This window comes from Ambystoma mexicanum, assembly GCF_040938575.1.
Source record: "Ambystoma mexicanum isolate Mex_15411 chromosome 12 unlocalized genomic scaffold, UKY_AmexF1_1 Mex_chr12_unloc.2, whole genome shotgun sequence".
In the NCBI taxonomy this organism is placed as follows: domain Eukaryota; kingdom Metazoa; phylum Chordata; class Amphibia; order Caudata; family Ambystomatidae; genus Ambystoma; species Ambystoma mexicanum.
Window position 1 is genome coordinate 4,841,484 of NW_027182323.1, and position 14,685 is coordinate 4,856,168.

General features: G+C 44.7%; 2 non-coding genes across 2 annotated transcripts; one reads left to right on the forward strand and one right to left on the reverse strand.

Annotated features, from left to right (window-relative positions):
* The first annotated feature begins 3,918 nt into the window (after positions 1-3,918).
* On the forward strand, positions 3,919-3,991 carry TRNAV-CAC (transfer RNA valine (anticodon CAC)). Its single transcript has one exon. It is a non-coding gene; the product is annotated as a tRNA-Val (tRNA).
* A 183-nt stretch (positions 3,992-4,174) lies between these two features.
* On the reverse strand, positions 4,175-4,253 carry TRNAQ-UUG (transfer RNA glutamine (anticodon UUG)). The gene has a single exon. It is a non-coding gene; the product is annotated as a tRNA-Gln (tRNA).
* Between the last annotated feature and the right edge of the window lie 10,432 nt (positions 4,254-14,685).

Here is a 14,685-nt window from a genome sequence, read left to right on the forward strand (position 1 = left end):
GGGAAAAGGCATTCTAACACATATGAAAGCTCGAAGACCATTTAGTTTAGTTTAGTTTGTTTATTTGTAAAGCGCGGCCTAACCCTAGGGTAACTGGGCGCTAAGTCTTCAGGATCAGCAATAGTTACAGAAGGTTGCACATACAGGGGCACGCGAGTATAATACAGTACAGTAAATGGTGAGAAGGACCAGGTTACAGAGTGGTCTGAGAAAGGGGCACAGTAGATTCTGGTGGGACAGGGTTACAGTTTGGTCCGCCACAATCATGGCATACATTAAACAAAGATACAGGTGTCAGGGTGACGTACATAGTGGCATACATTTGATAATGGAGCAGTTGAATGTAGCTAAGTGCAGTGGACAGGCTATTGTTTGGTTATGAGCATTTCCTTGACTTTGGCTCTAAACGACCAAAACGATGTGTCAGCTCTAATTGTCATAGGTAGTGCGTTCCAGCATTTGGCTGCTAGTACAGGAAAACTTGCTCCCCCGGCCGTTTTCAGGTTGAACTTCGGGATGTTGATTTGGTGTAGGTAAGGGGATCTGGTTGGTCTGGTAGAGTTCATTGTGCATACAGGGGAACAGACTTGTCATCTTTCTCTCCAGAGCAGGTTTTATGAATTTGGAGGCCTGTGCTGGAAATTGCCTACAAGCCTACTAATTTATGCCATCATCAAAAGGGGAAGGGGGTCATTGAAAATGACATTACATGATGTGCCATCAGTCTTTGTTAGTGGAGGGCACCACGGAAAGTGGCATTACAAGAGATTTCCACAAGTAAGCCAAGAGACAAAGAACTTCATGGTGCGCAACGTGTGAGGTCACGAGCATTATATATGGAGCAACAGTCTAGTATTCCATGGGTGTGGCTTTGTGTAATGGCATAAGCAGTGCATGGAATCGCTTTTTTGGACGCCAATAAAACTGCGAGACTAAATGATTTGTGAAAGCGCGATTTGGAGCCAATCTGCAACTAAACACGTAAACAAATATCAAAAATGATTACACAATATGCTAAGCAGACAAACATAGAAACATCTCAATAGAAGAAAAAAAGCCTACGGATTTTGCTTTATTTTCCTTTGGAAGTTACATCACTCCCAACCCACAGTAACGTACCTCTACTCAGTTGCCTATAACAAAGGGGTTCGTCTGCAGGATACACAGGGGATCCTTTCTATGGATTGAACTCAGCACTGAGTACCCCAGCATGGCCAACTGCAAGACTTCCCTGGGCGCTGGACAACGTGCCAGGCTACATCATGCACTAGCGAGGTAGAGCAAGCCCCTCTGGGGCACTATGCACAGAATACGTGGGTTCCATCCAGCAGGGCAGCTGTACCCACATACAGCACTGTGCTACTTTCCGCACTACACACAAGGGGGCCCCGTTGGCGCTGCACAGAGCGCTACACCAGAACATGCACTGCCAACCCGTCACCCCTGTGTAGTGTGCCTAGTGGTACGCACCTGTCTCGACCTTTGAACACTGCCATTCTATGCATACCCCCCAGTTCGGCCATTGTTAGGCCAGACCAGGAGACCGTTCTGTTCACTCTCCGCCTAGCTACTAGCAGGTTCTCCTCGGAGAATCGCCCAACGCAAAGCAAAGTATATGCTTAGTTTACTTCCTGCAGCTTACATCCGGAAAGGGGAACCTACAGTGCACGTTAGACCCCATAACACGATGTGTAATGCCTGCATACAGGGTCGGACTGGGGCATACAATTGTCTCGCGCACCAATAAAAAAGTGGCCCACCTTGGAAATAGCAATTCATTCCTTTTGTGGCAGAGCGTGTGAGTAGTACCCAAAGGGGGAGGTTTTTTAATCAAAATGTGATGCAAATTGTGCATTTTAAAGAATATTTTTTCAGTAACTTGTCAAAACTACTAGCCGCATGGTGAAGCATGTTATCAAACTGACCCACATAGGCCAAAAAAGTGGCCCACTTTGACAAAGAAACCAGGCCCACACTAGCATTTTGGGTTTTTGATTCTGGCATTTGCTTGTTGTCCTATAGGCCAGTCCGAGTCTGGGGATCCCTCCCGCTTTGGCAGTAGTGTGAGGGGTTCAGTAGGCAGTTTAGCCACTGCTCATCATGTACACCTGCAGAGTAGTAGTCATTTACTCCACAGGGTATTCCTACAGCTTGCTTTGCAGTTGCCTTTGTTGGCTTTGTTGTTGGGGAGTCTTTTAATTGTATTGTTATGTTATGTTACTTGGCATTTATATAGCGCCTTATGTATCATTGGTATGAACTCAAAGTCCTGGTAGGTTGAACGCCCTTGGAACCGTAGCTCAAGTCAGTAGAGCGAGAGAGAGTCATAAGGTGCGTGGGTGCACCGGATATTGGTCTTAGAAGGAGTGTGTACATTATTTATTACTAGCGTGTTATATTTCTTTTCTATTCTGGGAACAGGTTCTGGTTCTTCTGTGCAACCTAAGTGCTCGCAATACTGATAACGACGCAATAAATAATTAAATAAAATGCCCTGAGATTTCTCAGGCCTAAAGTGGCGATCACCATCCCATGCTCCCCAAGTCCCTTCTTGTAACAAACCCTCTCTAAACGGTCATTATGGTTGTTATTCTTTAATGGGTCAATATTTTCATTCACAATATGCAACGTTCGCACTCCTCACCCGCAGGAATACCGCTCACACGCAGTCACGCGACGTATGTCAAGTTGTCAACCAGTGTTTTCCATTCAGTGTCTAAGTTACTGGGGTGCATCCTGACCTGGCCTGTCATCATTTCATCAGCAGACCCTAACATCAAGGATTGGCAAAGAACCCCTGGGATCCCGTCATAGAGCGGCCCATTGGGACCCAGGGGTGTGGGAAGCACAAACAGAATGCACGTCTTTCAAGCGCCACATTCACTTTCTAATTTCATTGGTCCTCTGGCACTAGCAAGGCAGGTCCATGCCCCCATCCCCAGGTCTGCACCCCTTATCCCGCCCTGTGTTGAGCTCTTTGTGTGGGTAGGTACATGAAACTTAGTCATGTGATGTGATACTATGGGCAATGTAATGCTAATCACGTGTTTTCTTTTTACTTTTAGAGAACACAATTTCCAACCTGTTGTTGTCGAATCATTGAGGTGTGAGAGAGGGGGTCCCAATGATATGAAGGCGATCTAACACTCTGACCCCGCGTGTGCCGTTTGGGGAATACAGGGGGGGTGATGTAGCACTGGAGACAGGACCACACTTACAAAGGATCAAGGGTTGATTTGGGGCACTTAATATGAAATCATACATTTCTTTACATCCTGCAAAGATGAGGAGTTTCCATGCAGCAATACATGCATGAGGATTACAGGGACCTCGGTCTCATGTTTGCCCCAGTGTCAAACCATCTGTCTGGCTTCATTGGGATGGCGGAACTCCGTGGCTGACATGTTCTTGTGTTGATTTGAAACTTGTGGGCAATTGCAAATGTTTTATGTCAATGAAATACGACAATGGAAAGAAATTCACTGCTGCCAGAGGGAGGGCAAAGCCAAGAAAAAAAGTTATAAACTATCAGAAATGCCCTTGTTTTAAAAATGTTTCTAAGAAGCTATAAATTGAGACCAGGGGAAGCAGCAAGATTGCATCGAATTATATCATGTTTGCAAGAGAATAGAACAAGTGAGTGGATGCAAAATGTTTCTAAGAATCTGTGAATGAAGTAGAAAGGGAAGGGAAGGGGGGTCATTTTAGCAAGTTAACAGAACAAGCGATTCACTTGATTGAATGCGGAGCAAAGAGGCATGAACATTCCTCCGGAGAGACACATCATGCGCCGGCTTTTGAAAGATCAGCAGTGGCAATAATATTACAGCTGTGACTGAACCTTCAAACAAGCACTGCACTCAAGTAAAATATCCATGTGCATGTCCATGTGTCCTGCCGATCCTAAATCACCATGGCGTTTCCGTAGTGTAGTGGTTATCACGTTCGCCTCACACGCGAAAGGTCCCCGGTTCGAAACCGGGCGGAAACATTTTTGCAAAAATCCTCCTTAGATCAGATTTAGGACAAGAAAGAGCTTTATTTTGAAAACACCATGATAGGTATGCGAAATTCAATAATGGAAATTATGTTACTTCAATCTTTTAGTATCATGAACATGGAGGAATTTAAAGTGAGACAAAAGTATTGAAAAGTCTCAAAAGTTGACACTCAATGGTCCCACCGAGATTTGAACTCGGATCTCGAATCGCTGGATTCAAAGTCCAGAGTGCTAACCATTACACCATGGAACCTGCTGATACGCTGTACTCAAGTGCTCTTCATCAATGCCACAGGGGATGCAGCGTCCTTGTATGCAGATCAGGTAAAGAATCCAGAGATGTAATATTGTGTTCATTCCCCATTGCCATGATGATGCCTTGTCCATCACTTGAAAACGCCACGTCATGGGCTGCTGTATTGGGCTCTGTTTAGAGTTTGCTCCTTGTGTGTTTCTCACTTGTCTTTTCTCTGGGTGGGATCGGGCCCCTGAGTATCTAGTGCAGTCTTTGTGCATTTAGAATTCTACAGTTTAAGACATATTTATACGATTGCATGACTGTGTAGCATACATTGCATTTTGCGTTTTCCTTCTCATGATAAACGGGTAATAATATGAGTTGATGCTGTGTCTGTCGAGCACCCCAGGATGTTCTAGTACAGAGAAAGCCTTCCTAGGACCTACCTGTTGGTGAGAACAACCTCCTGGAACACATTCTTAGTTCTAAAACCAGTGCTTTAAATATACCATTCCTACCCCGCTCTGTATCTACACTTCTTAATTTTGAGCATTATAGTACCTGCACTTTTCAACCCGTAAAAGACAATACCAGTACTCAACTATACTGAGAAGTGAAAATTAAAGCTTTACAGTTCACTTTATCGCAACTTAAAGGACTAGCCTTTACTGGAGAAAGCAGCGCCCTCTCTCTCCTCCTTTCCCCATCGCCCACAGTGTCCATAATGTCTCCTTCAGGGCCCACCCTGGAGAACAAAAGGAGAGAACACGTCTACTGTGCTCTTAGCACACTAGCTGGGGAACACTTTTTTGCGAACTCGACTTCAACTGTTACCACTGGTGTCCTTTAATGGAGCATGGATTGATTTGGAAACCACTGAAAATTCGTTTTTTAAGATGACTTTGTTATTAACAGTGGCTATTTTAATATATACATGTTTAAGTGATAGGAGTTGTGATGGAACGACGGAAAACTCCCACACAGCTCCAGTTATCAACCGAATTTCTAATTAGCCAATGAAAGCGAGCTGTGAGGAATTACACCATCCGCAGGGTGTGCGTGTGCTCGCCTTGGCTTTGCGGGAGAGAGTAAGAGTTAATTTTTAATGCAAAGTACATCTGTAAGAAGAGGCTGTTGAAACCAAGTGAGGGTAGGCGCATTCAGGGTACCCTATTTATAAATTTCCCAGGGGGCCGGGTGGTGTCCGGATATAGGGGAGTGACATTACCACCTTTGCACTTAGTCGTTAACTTGGTGATGAGGGGGTGCAGAACAGTGGGAACAGGGGCTAGCATGTACTGCATATACTAAAGTCTTGTATGGAGATGCAAGCCTTCCATTAAGCCATCACTGCCCCTATTTCACCCCTCTATGTTCATCCAGGTTGTATCAGCCCTAAAAGGTGGAGCAATATGACTAGGATGGGAGAACGACCTGCTCGCTAAACAGAAGGTACAGCTGCAAGGAGGAGTACCCACGCCACCAAAATAAAGGTCCCAATGCAAGGGGAAAAAAGACAAGTAAAGTGGGGAGAGAGAGATAGTGACTAGGGCGAAGGAGAGGGGCTGTGTCGAAGGAACTCCTGTGTAATCAACTGTTTAAATATCGGCATTGATCATGTACTTATCAGACGTGTGGGTCATTGGGGTGCTGTACAGTCAGAATCACCTAATGAAAGATTTCACTCATTGGTGGCACGGCCAAACCAGATCTGGGGTGGGTCACAAACACTTCTCTGATGGAGGTCCTAATTAGCCCATACAGTTGGGTCAGACTGTTTTTTTTCAAATTCCGATTTGCCTTTTCATTCAAAGTGCACGTGGGTGCCAATTGCTTGTTTGCATTCGATCTTTTAGCAGTAGCAATGGGACAACCCCAATGATATATCCTTCATGCATTACTGGAGACATCCAAAGAGGGGCTAGCTCCGGGAGAAACATGTGCACTGTTACACACCATACGCCACCAGGCGGCATGCACAGGAATTTCACCTGACCCTAATTATCATACTATTTTCCATTCCCTGAACCACATTTTTCTCACACCTGCTGTGGGCTCGGTGACGTCTACCTGGTGCTATCCCATTAATATATAATGGCATTGCTCAGCAGCCCAGGAACATTGTAAAATGGTCATCTGTACCCATCCATTCAGACTTTCAGTACCATAGAGTGCAATGGGACCTGCCCTTACTGCCTAGAGGGATCTACAAGGAGGCACAGGTGCACATAGGTCAGAAATTGTGGGGGTGGTGGGGTTGTGGGGGGAGGAGGTCTGACCCTTCAAATGTTGGGAGAGGTGCCAACTTCAGAGACTGTGGGTGAGGAGCAAGCGCACTTGTGTGGGGTCACCTCACTTCTTCATTCATTCTAATGAGACTATTCTACTACACCTCCAATGTTACAAACAGTTAACTCTCTCCTTCACATCTTTGAGAATGAGCTGTCTCCTGTTGCCTACTCTTCTAATCACTCCCCTGGCATGCGAGTACTAACCCCCACCAAGGAAGCCCTGGTTGACCGTGCATGGAGAGGTTTGGTGGTGGCGGTTCTGCACAATGCCATTTGATGCAGCATTCACGGCACACGAAGATAATCTTCCTGTCCGTGCATGGTGGAGTCTAGTTAGTGCTGCTTAGTGTCCAGAGCACTTTGCTGGTTGCAGTGTTTTTTGCAGCATGCTCAAAGGTCGGCAGTGCATGGCATAACTAGGTGTTTTGTGAAGTGCACAAGAAGGATCTAGGGCGGGTAACTTTACAAAATGTTTTTCACAGGGCTGTGTAGACAAGGAAGCACATTATAAACATGTTGTCGTGCACGCGTTCCTTGTGGATTTGCACTGTTTGCTTCTCACCATATCCACTTTTTCCAATGGGAAAAGGCATTCTAACACATATGAAAGCTCGAAGACAATTTAGTTTAGTTTAGTTTGTTTATTTGTAAAGTGCGGCCGAACCCTAGGGTAACTGGGCACTAAGTCTTTAGGATCAGCAATGGTTACAGAAGGCTGCACATACAGGGGCACGCAAGTATAATACAGTACAGTAAATGGTGAGAAGGACCAGGTTACAGAGTGGTCTGAGAAAGGGGCACATTAGATTCTGGTGGGACCGGGTTAAAGTTTGGTCCGCCACAATCATGGCATACATAAAACAAAGATACCGGTGTCCGGGTGACGTACATAGTGGCATACATTTGATAATGGAGCAGTTGAATGTAGCTAAGTGCAGTGGGCAGGCTATTGTTTGGTTATGAGCAATTCCTTGACTTTGGCTCTAAACGACCAAAACGATGTGTCAGCTCTAATTGTCATAGGTAGTGCGTTCCAGCATTTGGCTGCTAGTACAGGAAAACTTGCTCCCCCTGGCCGTTTTCTCCCCCTGGCCGTTTTCAGGTTGAACTTCGGGATGTTGATTTGGTGTAGGTAAGGGGATCTGGTTGGTCTGGTAGAGTTCATTGTGCATACAGGGGAACTAACTTGTCATCTTTCTCTCCAGAGCAGGTATTATGAATTGGGAGGCCTGCGCTGGAAATTGCATGCAAACCTACCAATTTATGCCATCATCAAAAGTGGAAGGGGGTCATTGAAAATGACATTACATGATGTGCCATCAGTCTTTGGTAGTGAAGGGCACCATGGAAAGTGGCATCACAAGAGATTGCCACAAGTAAGCCAAGAGACAAAGAACTTCATGGTGCACAACGTGTGAGGTCACGAGCATTATATATGGAGCAACAGTCTAGTATTCCATGGGTGTGGATTTTTGTAATGGCATAAGCAGTGAATGGAATAGCTTTTTTGGACGCCCAATAAAACAGCGAGATTAAATGATTTGTTCAGATCACACAACTTGGTTAAGTGGTGAAAGCAGGATTTGGGGCCAATCTGCAACTAAACATTTCTGAGCTTTACTTTGTATGTAGGTTATGGTCTGGGTTTCATTCATGAAGGTTAAATAATACTTTGTTTTATTTCGATGTCTTGAAAAGTACAAAAATGATTACACAATATGCTAAGCAGACAAACATAGAAACATGTCAATAGAAGAAAAAAAGCCTAGGGATTTTGCTTTCTTTTTTTAAAAATTATTATTATTTCGCTTTTATCAAATCAATGATTTTGCAAAAAGAAGAAAAGAAAGAAAAAATTGGAGGAAGAAAAAGAAAAAGTTGGAGGAAGAAAAAATTAAAAGTTTATAGAGAGTTCCCTTTTACAGTTCGGTGTTGACGTTCAGGTCAGGTTCAAACCTTGTTTATCAAGAACCTAGCTAATCGAATTCTTTAGTTCTAAGGGAACATGCTTCTAAAGCTGCTTTTAAGATTTTTGCGGTTGCAATAGACCATGTCGTTCTGGAACCGCTCAGAAGTCGATTCCACCAGACGTCTTCTTCATTCAAGAGGTTTGAGTTTATCAGGGGACTCAGGTATGCTCTTCTCCATTTTTCAGTTTTGGGGCAATGCATCAGAAGATGTTTTATCGATTCCGGCTCTGAGTCGGTTTCACAGAGGCAGCAAAAATTGGTTTGTGATTGCCCTCTAATGGCCCTGATTTCGTTTGTTGGAAGCAAATTTAAGCGACTTCTCAGGAAGATAGATCTTAGACCCTTGTCCGGGAATCTTTTCAGGACTTCCGAGGTAGAGTGTAGTTTTTTGGGGTGAAAATTCAGGTGGGCGAGCAGTTTGTTATTGCCTGCCAATGTGAGAGTCTCTATCCAATCCAGCAGCGCCATTTTCCGTTTAACTTTCATGGGATTTTGCATCAAGTCGTCTTCAGAACATCCACTGATGACCAGGTGAGTGCGCTGTTTGTTCGCCCAAGAGGAGAGAAGTTTGCTCTTACCTTCCATCATTTCCTCATTGATTATCTTGTAAACAGGTGGAGAGTCTTGCATTATTATTTTCCTGAAAAGGGGTATTTCGCCTGCCTCGATGACCGCTTTCAAGGAAAGAGTTCCCAGTTCTCTTCTGATAATCGAGATTGGAGTCGAATTTGGGAGCAGAAGAACTTTCCGCCAGAAATAGGCTTCCAATTTTGGCCAGATAGAGGGGATCGCAGGCATTGCCTCACCGCCGTAAGTAAACTCGGGACTACTTTGCTCTTGTAAAATTTTATGGCTGCTAGGAGCGAAAATCGTCCATATTTTCGGTCAATTATTTTAGCCTGAGTGGTCAATTTGTGGATTTTGTCCCATAGATCGTTTTGCATCGCGATTTCCGATTTTGAATTGTCCATCATCGTCCCCAGATATTTAAAGGACTTCACCACTTCAATTGTTGAGTCTTCAATTCGCCATCTGAAGTTTTTTACTTTCTTTTCCTGCAGCTTTCCGAGGGTCAGGATTTTGGTTTTCTCTTTGTTTATCTCGAGGTTGTTACTTGAGATGTATTTTGCTAGGTTATCAAGCTGCCTCTGAAGACCAATTGGGGTCTGGTCGACGAGGATGATGTCGTCAGCGTATAACAACCTAGTTACAGGAGTCTTACCAACTTTCAGAGGGAATGATCTTAACTCGCTGGAATTGTCTTTTAGGTCTCCAAGGAAGGAGATGAACAGGGCCGGAGCCAATGGGCAGCCCTGCTTTACCCCTCTAAGCGTCTGGATTTCTTCAGACAAGTTTCCCGCTTGGTCCAATTTGATCCTGATCGAAGTCTTGTCATGGAAAGCCTTGATTGGATCAAGGATTTTGTTTGGACAGTTCCATTTTTCTAACTTGGACCACAGTCTATTTGGTCAAAAGCTTGACTCAGATCGATAAATGCCAGATGTACTTTCCCGGGCTTGGATGAAAATACAGCCTTTATGACACTTAACAGCATAATGTTGGCGGTAGTCCCTGAGTTATTCATGAACCCTGTTTGAAAAGGGTCTCGACACGGAGCTGATTTGACCCAGGATTGGAAACTTCTTAGGGGAAATGACCCGTAGATTTTTCCAATGGTGTCCAAAAGGGCAATGGGACGATAATTACCAGGCTCGGTTTTGTCTCCTTTTATATAGATAGGTGCAATCACTGCTGTGCGCCATGAATTCGGAATGGATCTTGTGGTGCTGCAATTCTTGAATACTTGGCCGATAAAGTTAGCCCACTCCACCGGGTGGTTCTTTAAATCTATATTTGTGATTCCGTCGGGTCCCAGTGCCCTAGAAGATTTAAGGCGCTTAATGGCCGAAACTATGTCTTCCTCGTTTGAGAAGTCTTCCCAGGTGGAAAATATTGAGTCCTGCACTGCAACCGGTGCTTGATTTCTTGGAAGTTGGAAAATCGTGGAAAAGTGTGATTTCCATGCTTCTTCTGAGACATTGTTTGATCCTTTTTCACTTACTCCCTCTTCTGTGTTCTTTATTAGCTGCCAGAAAGCACCAGAGTTCTTAGAGGCCAACTTTCGGAGCAGTTCTTCAGAATCACGCTGGTACAAGAGGATTCTTTGTTGTCTGAGCCAGGATTTTTATGACTTGTGTTCCTTTAGGTAGAGGTCTCTTAGGTCCGGTGACTTAGAAATAGCCGCCTGCTTTTTCAGCTTTCCCAAAGTACGCCGTTTCAGGACCAACTCAGTGTCGTAGATGTGTAAAGGTTTTTGCGTTGCTTTATGATTAAGTGTCCTTGGTATCAGGTACGGAAAAAAAATAGGCTGGTAGTCAGTGGGGTTTAATTTCTCCCTGTTTCCCCGAGAGCAATGCGTCGAGTAGTTTTTGGTCAGTTCCTTGATTCTGTCTGATGTAAGCCTGAGACGATTTCCATGGTTGGTAGATTTGGTTTTTTCCATCATTTGGGTTCTTTTTCTAACTGTTGTCGGCCAAGAGATTTTCAGAATCTTATGATCGCTTGCTTCCGTCCTTACAACCTCAAATGATGTAATTCAATTTAACATCTCCTCTGATACAAATATGTAATCAATCGTTCCTTCTTGCGAACCTCTTTCCCAAGTTGGAATGGGAACAGCCTGGGGGAGAGAGTGGGCGATGTTAAAAATGTTTCTAGAATCCATGAGCGATTGCCATTGTTTTCCCTGTGACTCAGTCTGGGTTACTTGGCGCAGCTCAAGACCTCTTGGTTGACCCGTAGGGCATTTAGCATTAAGGTCGCCACTTAGAATTCTAAGTGGATTTTCCTGGGTGGTCATGATCCCATCAATCTCTTTTTCAATAGTCGCTAAGAAAATTTTATCTGAAATGACTTGAGGATTCCAGTAAGTAGTGATTATCGTAATCGGAGAGGAAATCAACGATCGACTGTTTTCAGCTAGTCGATCCCACTTTAGTTGTACTACTAAGTGAGATTGAGTGCAGCAATCTTCTTCTGGATCGAAAGCTCTGAGCCCAATCGGACTGCTACTAGAAGGCCGGCTGATGGACGGCCCAAGCGGCCTTTTTTTGCTGGAGAAGTAGCAACTGAGAAGCCATCTATTGTTGGGGAATCAAGTAGCCATGTTTCTTGAAGGGTAATAATGTCAAAGTCCCCTAGGTTAACTCGTCCAGGTTTTGTGAGATGGGTGAAACCTCTTGTGTTCCAAGAGATCATTTTAAGTGAGTGGTCTTGGCAATCTGGGTCCTTTATTGGTGTATTTTGACTTGGTCCATCTTTTGAATCTGTCCCCCGCTTAGCGGATGGAATTTATTGCTATTGCTTTTGGTGTTTTGAGGAAGTTTTCGGAAGCCACGCCAAAAGCTGTCTGATCGGTGCAAATGTTGACGAGTTTTCATTGGCAGCCACGTGGTCCATAGGTCTCGTGGACTTCCGGTTTCTATCGGAAGATTTTTGGTCCATCTTAGATTCGATATAGGACTGTCCCCTACCTCTATCCGGGGGTCTCCCTTCCCGGCTTCCTCTTGGTCTTTGCAAGTTTCTTTCGGCAAGTTCCCCATTTGGAGGGGGATGCTTTTTGCTCTTTCCAATAGACTGTAATAATTGGGCCGAGTGCCGCCTTGGGAGCGGCGACGTGGTCAGCTTATTCGACTCCGTTCTTGACCTGTAATGGATGTTCCCAGACGGGTATGCAGTTTTCTTTTCTTTTGGTGTCTCCTCGTTTAGGGAGCGTTTCACCTCTGTAATGAAGTAGCCCTTTTTCAGGAGGTCAGCTTCGCCTTTTTTAGACCAGCTACCTTTTGCTTCTGCGCTTACGTACAAGTACGCCTTTGCTTTTTGGTCCTTGTGGTATGGTTCAACAAGTACCAAGTCCTCTGTTGTCAGATCCTTTAGGTATCCTGTGTGTTTTAGGATTTTCAGTACTGTCCCCCTGTTTAGAGTTGTCTTCTCAAAGTTTGCTGGAGTCTGTTCTAGCTTTGAAATTGTCATAGCTGCAAGCCTTGAGTTTAAGGCTGTTTTTTGAATCGAGCTTCTGTCCCCAGAATGTTTCTTTTTTTCCGTCAGTTCGATACGGTCATTAAATCCTTTATGCAAATTAGGTTCGACTCTCCGGGTTTTGATGGTATCAGTATAGGATTCCGGTTCAACATGGTTTCTTTTGTGCGACGTTGGTTTCTCCCTCAAGGAATACGGGCCATGAGGATGTCTCTTGTCAACGTCTAGCCTGGCCCTTTTGTTGTCAGTGTCGGTCTTATGTTTTTTGGTGGTGAATTTTGTATACAGTCATTGATTGGTTGCAGTCTTTCGTGATGGTGGTTTTCAATGTGGTTTTGACAGCTGCTCTCTGGTGACGAGTGGAGAGTGATATTCATTAGAGCTTCGTCTCTCAGGAAGTCTTCAACAGTAATTGGCGAATGTGACAGCGGAGACTGAGAGGGACTTCTAACGTAATGGCAGACCTGTATCGGGGACTGAGAGGTGGCACAGAGTTTTCTTTCATTCACTGGCAGGTCGTTGGTTTTCTGTCGGGGGGTCAAACCTTTTTCCAGTGGTTTGCCGGCTAAGGGTTTCAGAACAGGAGCTATCACCACTTCTTGTGGGGTGTTTTTTTTTTTTTGATTTCCGTTTGAATTAGTAAGCTGAGGTGGTTTAACTGTTGTTTGCACTTTACCTGGACTCACCCCAGGTTGCTGATGTGATTGTTTGGGAGCTACAGTTGGCTCTTTTAGGCAAGGTTTAGCCGGGCCCTTTTTGACTCCTTCAAATAGAAATTTTCTGAGAGGTTCGATGTTTTCTTTTCCTTTTTGGTTTGTTCTGAACTCTTTCCCAAAGTCAAAGCAGATTTTGCTTGGAACCTGTTTTCCAGTTTGTTGGGTTTTCGACCCCGATTCTCTTCCTTTTTCTGCCATTGGGTCGGTCTGTGATGCAGAATCTCTTGTATCTTTAATTAAGAATGAGTGAGCTGATTGAATCGACTTTTCAGTTTTTTTTTGTGAAGGGACACCAATGATTTTATCATATGTAACACTGTCAACTTTTTCCTTTGCGGTTATATACCCTTCAAGGTATGTCATTTTCGTGTGAGTCATTGCGATCAGGGTGGTTTGATCCTTTAATGTGTCGTTTATGGCTTCATATAATTTACCAAAAGGAGCGAGTGCGATCGTCAAAGCTGACATCAGTGTGGTCAGGTCTCTTTTTTTCGACGGTGTTTCATTGAGGGCACCCTCCAATTGGGTCCCACCAGCACTTTTCCTTCGAAGTGGAATATTATGGCTGCAGGGTGAAGAAGGAGGCTGTAATTTAGCCTTAGGAGAGTGGAGACCTGTGTCCGGAACTGCTGAAGTTGGTTCCTGTTGGTGTTGATTTTTGGCTAGAGAATCGAAATCCCGGGTCTCAATACTTTGAGGGGCAGGTTGAGAGCTTAGTGGACCCTTTGGGCTATTCTTCTGGGGAACTTCAACAAGCGAGGCGGGTGGACTCGTTGGAGGAAGGTTGAATGGAGCAGATTTTGGACTGCCTGATGTTGCAAGCAAGTCGGCTCTTGGGCTTTCCGGGAGGAAAAACTTCACAGGTGTTGTCGTTTTCAATAGAAAGCGGTAAAGGATCTTTCGGTGCATAAGGAAACTTGCATGCTTTAGGGCCCCCAGAGAGGTCATCCGTTGCGTCTAATATTTCAGCGTCCGTCAGTTCTAGGACGACATCGTATTTTCGTTTCCCTTGGCTGACGAAGTATGCTTTTAAAGAACTGCAAATCGCTGCGTTCGTTACAAGCTGGTCCGAAGGTTTTTTATACTGTGGTGCTCGACCTGCCGGACCCTTCTTCTTTCTTTGTTTGCTTTGGTTTCTTTTTTTCTTTGGGAGCTCTTTATTTTTCAAACTTTTATTTGGGTGAGTGTGTGGAAGCAATGAGTCAATGGAGGGAGATTCGCTCTCTAAATTCAGCATAGTTGAAGGCTTTGCAGGTTGAAACTCTACAGTAGGCGTGTCTTCCTCAGTTTGTTGGTCTTTGGCCCCGCCCCCTTGAGGAAGTGGGCCCTCCTTTTCGGGCGCATGAATGTTAACACGCCCCACCTTCTTCTCAGATGACGCTGTCAGCACCTCCGTAGCTTCCGGGACGAGTGCTTGCGAGGCGGCAGGTGC